This window comes from Acipenser ruthenus, chromosome 20 (assembly GCF_902713425.1).
Source record: "Acipenser ruthenus chromosome 20, fAciRut3.2 maternal haplotype, whole genome shotgun sequence".
Lineage (NCBI taxonomy): Eukaryota > Metazoa > Chordata > Actinopteri > Acipenseriformes > Acipenseridae > Acipenser > Acipenser ruthenus.
Genome location: NC_081208.1, coordinates 24,956,645 through 24,965,588, shown reverse-complemented (window position 1 = coordinate 24,965,588; position 8,944 = coordinate 24,956,645).

Here is an 8,944-nt window from a genome sequence, read left to right as displayed (position 1 = left end):
CTTTCTTTGCAACAGTAGCCTGAGAAACCACAGGAGGCTCGTCCTTCTTAAAGAGTTCAATGTGGTTTATGCAAGTCACAGCATAATCACGTACTCCCTGCACTGACTGCACTGTGCACTACGCGACCTGTTTTGCTCTGAAAAGCAATCTCTGTTCGTCATTTAAAAATACTGTATCCCAATTAAACCAAGTGACGTCCCAATTAAATGACATAAATAGCATTAGGAAGAACCGTCACCCAGAGTTGTATCCCATTTAATCAGCAATCCCGATTATCAGTATCCTGATTATAAGGATCCCGATTAGGCGGCGCTGATTATATTTACACAATATTTTTCCTTAGCCTTTATTAACTGCAGGTGAATCCTTTCTTTAATCCTAGTACACAAATCCTCCACAAAAGATCAGATTCCTTGAAAGGAATTAATGGAAGGAATCCAAGACGTCAACGAAGCATAGGTCATAGGTCATTTTGCTTTGGTTTGAAAATAGTAGTACTGAATAAAAGGTAATACAACTGCTGGTATGGCCAAGGCCGTAGCCAGCTATGAGGCACCCGAGGCACGGGCCTTGGTTAAAATCATACTAATAATGATTTATTTAGGCTCTTTACATGCTGCTTTGCTGCACAATAAAATGTATTTCATTCCTCATTGTGTGCATTCATTAATTCCCAAGTCTCTGTGCTCTTCAAAATCTTTTACTGTCATTGTAGACTACAGCAACACCATACGACTCAGGTCATACCTCCATAGCTAGTTAAACATGTTCCAATGGCTTCGAAACAACCAAGGATTATTAGCGACTATTTTACAAGGTGCGGCAAATTAATAATGTTAATTAAAAAGAAGTTTATTCCGGAGTTTAGCGAACCAGGTTTATTAATATTCCAATTCTAAAGAGCTAATGGAAGCGGCTTGCAAACTGCAGTCTAGCAGACCCAGTTTATGCAAATTTTAGCAACTCTAATAATAGTTTGGAAGACTCAGGTTGTGAATATTATTATTACTTTAGGTAGGGTTTGGGCATTTTCTTCACAGCAAAAAGGGTCTGAATAAGGCAAAACAGGCAATGCCATCCATATGAAAAGGGTGCCAGCTGTAAACTGAATTGACCAATCAGTGTTACAATGCACACAACATCCACTGTCCCTGCTTCTAATTAAAATGCAGTCACAATGTGCTGTTTGAGGTGATGTGATGGGGGTATTGTGGTGGCACTTGTGTGGCTAGATTGGAACAACGCATGGATGTCCTTATCCACTCAAATATTCAGGAATGCTCAAAGGAAGGAAAGAAAAAACCCAGACTCAGCCAAAAACTTTTCAGATCAGCCAAATGGAAAAACCAGGAGCCTGGAGGAAGGGAAAAACAAGTGCAGCAAATCAGTCCAAACTACATACCAGTACATTTATTAATGGTAGTTACAGAGAGACACCCAGATCTAGAATTCTATGCTCAAGTCTTGATGATTCAAGTCTGTCAATAACCTTGTGATTCAAGTTCAAGTTGGTCTGATGATTTTTTATTGGATATGCCTTTTGTTTGACCCTTGAACTGCTTATAGCGATATAAATGGCATCCAGTAAATTAAAAACTGTCTAACAAAATCCATCTGGTTTCAGTCCAATTGAGATAGACGAAGCAAACAAGAAATTAACAATATGGCTTGGAGCTGTGTTATGCTGGACAGCATTCCAACAATTATAATACAGAACAGATTTAGGCAACGTTTCAAATGTTTCCACATGGAAACAAATGTATCAGAATATTATTCTTTGGTTCAGAATTGCCACCAGCCCAATGTTTTGGTATGATTAACTTCATCCTTCCTGGCACCAACCTGTTAAGACAATTGATCAATTTGTTTGCTATTATCTATTACTTCTATTTCCTAATCGTATCTGTTTGTAACTGCTCTGTTGCTTTTACATGTTGTAATACAACGTCCCAAAACCACATTGGCTCCTTTATCACTACATTAAGGGTCAGTTGTGAATATTGCAACATGTCTCGATAACAGTTAAAATAATACAGAATTGTCCCCTTTACATGTAACTGAGAATTTATTTTTCCAACTATAAATAAGCAGTACATATGATTAATAAGAAAAGTACAGCAGGGAAATGTTGTGTGGAAAATCAGGACACTATATCAAAAAGTGTTTGATACTACAGCTTGTAGGAAATATGGGTCATATATCTTCAGTTATATACATATATATTTCTAATAACCACTATGTTATCTTTTTGTAAAAGGATGGGGAGCCAGCCTGGCAAATGCCTTGAGTTATTGTGTTTGGAGGCTCCAGAACTATTATTATTTTATTTTTTAGCAGATGCCCTTATCCACGGCGACTTACAATTGTTACAAGATATCACAATATTTTTACATACAATTACCCATTTCTACAGTTGGGTTTTTACTGCAGTAATCTAGGTAAAGTACCTTGCTCAAGGGTACAGCAGCAGTGTCCCCCACCTGGGATTGAACCCACAACCCTCCGGTCAAGAGTCCAGAGCCCTAACCACTACTCCACACTACTGCCCTCTATCTGTGACTATATGCGACATTTACTCTGGGGTTACAAACCACATTCCCAGGCATACGAAGGAGGATTGGGTTGAGAGGCTAAGCCAATTATGCAAATCTGTTAAAGAAAAAACATTTTAAATAGAAATAAAAGCTTTGAAATATATCACAGAGATACAAAATACCTGTTTTCCAATCAATTCGAACATCTATATATGATATACTGCATATTTCATTCGTTCTATGGGTCAAGATGACGACAGAGTGAGCGCGCACACAGACATTTATGAGGACTTTAAGCTGATAAAGTGTAAGCAAGGTAGCAGTTTTCTTCCTATTATAAACATATCAGAATGTGGGGTCTGGGCCAGTGGTCAGATTTGAATAGAGAGGGGGAGCTGGAGGCCCAGGGTCACAGGGGAGTCCTAAATAACAATATGTTAGAGGAAGCTGAGAGCCCTGGAGGATCACTTCTGCAGAAAGACGGGAGGTGCTAGTAAATCACCAGCCAAGCTTCCATAGACGGAAAATCTATAAAAAATACAAATATCAAACTCAGCAGTGTTTTATGGTCCCACAATAAATATTTGCAATATGTTGTGGAATAAGTCCAAGTATCTTTTTAAAACGTGTTGCAAATTTACAAATCTTTTAGCAAATTGCTTTTGCTTTTAAAATAAAATAATGATAATTAAAATTTAAAAAAAAACAGTGATAAAAATGGGGTTTTGGGGGGCATTTTATGTATCTTTAGCATTAAATAATTGCACACACAGTAGAGTGTTTAACTGTATGTACTGTACTGCTAAAGCTGTGTGAAAGTGGCAACATTCATTTACAGATATATTGATTTTATTCTGACATGAAGTTAATATATCCCAGACATACCTCTGTTTCAGTTAAGTAACATAACAAAAAAATTGCTTTTAAAAGGCTATGTTGACTATATTTCACAGCTGTGGGATTTGGGTGCTTTCCAGGGCCTATCTATTTTAATTAAAGGATACAGGACCTGCATTTGACTCTTATTTGCAGAAATGAAGGGAGGTTTTCTGGGACAATTGGTTCTGTTTGGGTCAGGATTCGGGTTTCAAAGCATTTCTTCTAAAGAAAAACAAGCCTGTCAACAACTAGCCAAACTGCATATCATGACAGAGCTGTCTGTCTGTCTGTCAGCCATATGGGAAACAATAGCAGCTTCATAGACGTGGATGCAAGGGAGTACAAGGTGACCTGTATCTGTCTTTCTTAAAGGGGAAGGAGCAGGAACACTCCACCATCTCATCCTCCTGTCATCTGAACCTCTTCGCAGTATTTTTTTTACTGCAAACAGAAATTAACTGATAAGAACTTGAGAATTGGTTTATTTTAATGTTTTGATGCACGTTAGCAAAAGGAAGTACTGGTACAGACCAAAACCATCTTATAGAATGAAATCATAATGTACACAATAAAGCAATTTCATTCCCAGAATCCTGGTGCTGTATATGTATGTTTGTGCAACGTGATTGGGTGGTAGACTGCAGATGGAACTGGCGGTGAAGTCTTTCAAGCTTCCTGGAAACTGTTTGGCAATCATCACTGAATCCACAACTTCATTTGCTTTCTTATTTGATGTCACTGGATCTCTGTGTCTAATGATTTAATTTAAGAAATGTCTAACTAATTTTTTTTGTCTTTTTTTCCTCTTTGAAATATGGGTTGTTAGATGGTAATACAGTCGATTATCGGAGAATCACAAAAAGGAGAAATTATTATTCTGTCTTCAGTATCTTGATCCTAAAGTTGATCCTAAAACTTTAGTCCATAATTTCAATGAGGGATGAAGTAATGACATCTTTTGAAATGGGAGGTTTCTGTTTCAATCTCAAGTCACATCAAATATTGGGTGTGCACTGATTAGATGACAATTCAATAGTTTTGTACTATGGGGCAATGATAGAACAAGGGTAGCTACAATGTGTGATCTATTGACAGATCAGCTTAAAACAGGGCCACATAGAGGGAGAGGTTTTTGACTAACCCCAGAAAAGCATGTATAGAAAAAGCTGTGACTTATGGAAACGTTATTCGTCAGGGGCTCTATATTTCCTTGCTGACATTCCTGGGGTTCAATGAATCCCTCCTGTCAATGCTATAGAGTGATGCAAAACTTTTAAGCCATAGCTGTGTATATCAAAGTGCTGGAACTCCTTTACCCAGATTACAATGAGAAAGAATAAACTCTAAATACAAATGCCCTGATGTTAACATGTTCATTGTTATATTGAATGGTGTATCACAAAATCCTGCTTGGTACCAACTTGATACTATGATGTACAGTCCCATTAAATTAGTTATATATACAGTACTGTGCACCCCATTGCTTCTGTGGGTTTACGATAGATTCATCACAGGCGTTTGTGTTGTGTAGTTTGGGCATTGCTTTCCTCAGAGTCTTGTCTATGTTATAACACCGATGAAAACATTAACCAACACTATAGTTTATTTTAGTTTTTACCTGAGGATATGCTCCTGTAAAAACTGATCATGTAAATTGCATTTATTCAATATTTTTTTTTGATGGTTTTTATTTTACTCCCCAATTTCCTGTTCAAGTTAAATGCCTCTTTTCATCCACCGAATCTAAGAACAGATGTTACCGAGTTACTGAACCCTGGACGCACAGGAGCCTAACCAACAAGGGTCACTGAAGCATGATGAAGGGACTACCCTCAGCCAGTTTTACTACCTAACCTTGGGGGGTGGGATTTTGTATTCGTGCCTTTACCCATCAGTGATGTCTATGACTGGTAAAGGTGGTGTTTTCTGTAATTTTTCTCTTTTTATGTATGGTTGTTTTATCAGTTTCGTGCTTGCTTTTAAACACTTTACAATAATGGCACCCACGTTCATCTAGGCTTCCTCTTTAGTTCATAGAGTCCTGTGGAGACACAGCAAACTACTTGAGTCCCTCCTAATACTTAGCTTAGTAATAAGAGAAACAGAAATAAAATCAAATTAAATCCAGCTCTATAGTTATCCTCTGAAAAAACAGAAGACCTGGTAGTGACAAAAGACTTTGTTATAACCTGTAGCAGGATAGTGTTGCAGTCAAGGCCGGTCAGCGGTGGGAAAGTAAACCCAGAGTCAGACGCTGCAGTTTTAAGTGCTTTAGTGCACTTATTATTCAATAACAGAAAACAAAACAAAGAAACAAGGCACAGGTGCCAAAATAAAGCAAGTTTAATGAAAAACAGATACTACTACTCAGGCTGGGCATTGGCCTTCACGAAACAGACTCAAAAACACAGTACAAACACTCGCCCAAACGCCTCTCCCCAAACAAAGGATTTCTTCTTGCTTTTCTACCATGTGGCTGGGTCCTGATTGATGATCAATGATTAAATCAAGACCCAGCCACATTCCACATGTGTATTCGGCAGGGATGGAATTCACCCCATCCTTGCCTAAATAAAACCATCCCTGCACTATTTACAGCGGCAGAGCTTCCACCCTGACACATAACCCATAACATGTTAAGGCCATTGAAATTTCTCCGTAACCCAACACCTGCAATTTTTTGAAAGCTATGTGGGAAGCATGCCAAATAAAATAAGAATAATTTGAGATAATAGTACTTGTTTTCATGCTTATATCTTACAGAATCAGTCAATAATATGATTTTTCTTAACTATATTTAAATATGTTTTAGCAGCAGTGACACTGGGCATTCCTTTATCAGGACAAGATAATCATAATAAAAAGTAATAAATTGCCTCATTACTCCTTCATCTTCATTTCAGTCCCATTCTAAGAGCAACACAGTTAGGAGTTTAAATAAAGTGCTGGATTGCCTCCAGCTTGCTCTTCCTTTCTCTAAAAGTCCACAATAAAGCAAGAAAAGGGGGCATCTGTGCTATTCACCAATTGACTGCAATGGCTCTGGGTTTACAAATAAATGAAGCCATCAGTTTGGAAGTACACAGAAAAAAAACATGTTTGAAATGACTGATGGTCTGTGTTTGTAATAATAATTGGTAACAGTGTCTAGTTCAGGCTGGGTACTATAAATACTGCTCTGAAAAGAACACTCAGTATTACAGTCACGGGTGACAGTAAACGATTCTTTTTTTTTTTCTTTTTTTTTTTTTTTTTTACCTTGTATCCTGAAGGCACAATTTTACAATTCACTGTCCGATGTTGTTATCTGTGTCTCTGATATTTTACCTTAACAAAAAATAATACAAAACAATTCTGTGCACACGCAGACGGTTTAGTGTCCCGCTGCTCCTTGTCTATGAACAAAGTCCTTTTCTTTTAAAAAAAGACAGCTGTAGACAGCTCCTTTCCTTTTTAACTTTTATAACCTAATTAAAATAAAGTGTTCTGATACTTACTTGTGTTGTTGTCTTTGGGTCTGGATGCTGTTCCCCTCTGTTGATATTCAAACCTGGGTGCAAAGAAAAGGAAATATAAACTTGATATACATGTTAACTAGGAATTCCTTATTTTCCCTAAACATAAGGAGACGTAGTTGGTACTACTGGGGTGATAGAGTTTTCTCTGTCATTTCAAAATGTATTTGTTATCTGCTGTATTATTGAATTGTATTTTGTCACACTTGTACTTGCTTGAACCAAAGTCATTGTATTCATCATTGTATTTATCTTGGTCTTAATTGTATTATTACTTGCACTGTGATTCTTGAAATGTATTTGTTTACGACTGTAAGTCGCCCTGGATAAGGGCGTCTGCTAATAAATAAATAATAATAATAAGGCTATTGGGCAGGTGGTCGCCGCGACACTTGGCTTTGGGCGGCAGGATCAACAAAGGCTGACAGTATCTGATCCACCATGCTGGGGAAAGGTGAAGTTCCTGGGTCATCTGATTCAACATGAGGGAGTCTCCCCTGATCCAGACAAAGTAGTAGCGGTGCACGATTGATCCCGTCCAAGGACTGTTCGCCAGGTACAGTCCTTCTTAGGATTTACCGGCTATTATCGGCGGTTTATCACACGATTTGCCTGTATTGCAGGACCGCTCCATGCATTGTTAGTAGGTATGGCTCAAGATGGGAAGCGGCGAGGTTGTGGACGGGAAGTATATTGGACCTCGGAGTGCGAAGTTGCTTTTAATCAACTGAAACAGGAACTTACTCAAGCCCTAGTGCTTGCCTTTGCTGACTTTTATCTGCATTTTACTGTTTACACGGATGCCAGCAAGCGAGGGCTTTGAGCTGTGCTGTCCCAATACCAAAATGGGAAATAAGGTGTAATCACCTATGCAAGCAGGAGCTTGCATCCTTTGGAGAGGAATGATATGAACTATACCTCTTTTAAATTGGAGCTCTCAGGTTTAAAGCGGGCAGTAGCTGAAAAATTTAGAGAATACTTGACTGGAGCTAAGTTTGTGGGTTTTTTTTTTACTGATAATAACCCATTAGCTCACACCCACATGCCAAGACTTGGGGCAGTAGAGCAGCGTTGGGCAGCCCAACTTGCGAATTTTCAATTTGAAATAAAGTGTTGATCTGGTAAAAATAATGCAAATGCGGATGCTCTTTCCAGGCTCCCTGTGGAATGACATGTCATATCGATGGAGGGAGAAGCAAGGGTGCAGGTGTCCTCCCAGGCCATCACTAGTAGAGAAGAGACGTCGAGTTGGGGTTGAGACCTGGAGAAGTGGCAACAGGAGCAGGTTTGTGACCCTGGTATAACACACTTTCATTGATGGTTTTGAATACATTTTACACATTGAATTGTAACTCATCAAGCTTGTGAATCAATCCATTTGAAAAAAAAAGGGTTTCATTGACGTACTCTGATTGCGTAAAACTGTAATAAAAAAGAATGAATAAGAATTCATATAAATTAATACAAAACAGATGGGACTTAAGTGATCTTAAACTGCCGTATTATATTTATAGCACAGTTGGACTTTGTGTTTGAATTTAAAAAGGCCATAATCTTAAAGCCTTTGCTCTAATGTTTAACTTTTTTGAAAGGAGAAAATCCACTGTTCATTTTACAATATTCTACAATCAAACAAAAATGGTCTGCTTTTGCCTACAGTGTTATAAAGTTTCTTCAAAGTTTGACCTCTTCATTTGTCTCAACTTGAATCAATGTTCTGCAACTATGGGGCCTCAATTTCACCAGTGCTGAATCTTGGATGTCTATGGAAAGACACAATCTGGTTCATGTCATTATTTCCTTTGGAGGATTAATACTAAGCTTAAAGGCATTCAGAGTTCAACTACAATAGGGCTGTATACATTGTATTGGTGGTTTATTAATTAATAAAGGTTTACACCTTCATAAACTCAAAACCTTCTTGCACCAACCCTATAAAATATCTCTAGAATAAGCCTTTAATGGAATGCTATAGTGCCAGATCACCCATTTAAATAGACAACTGGCCTTGAAAT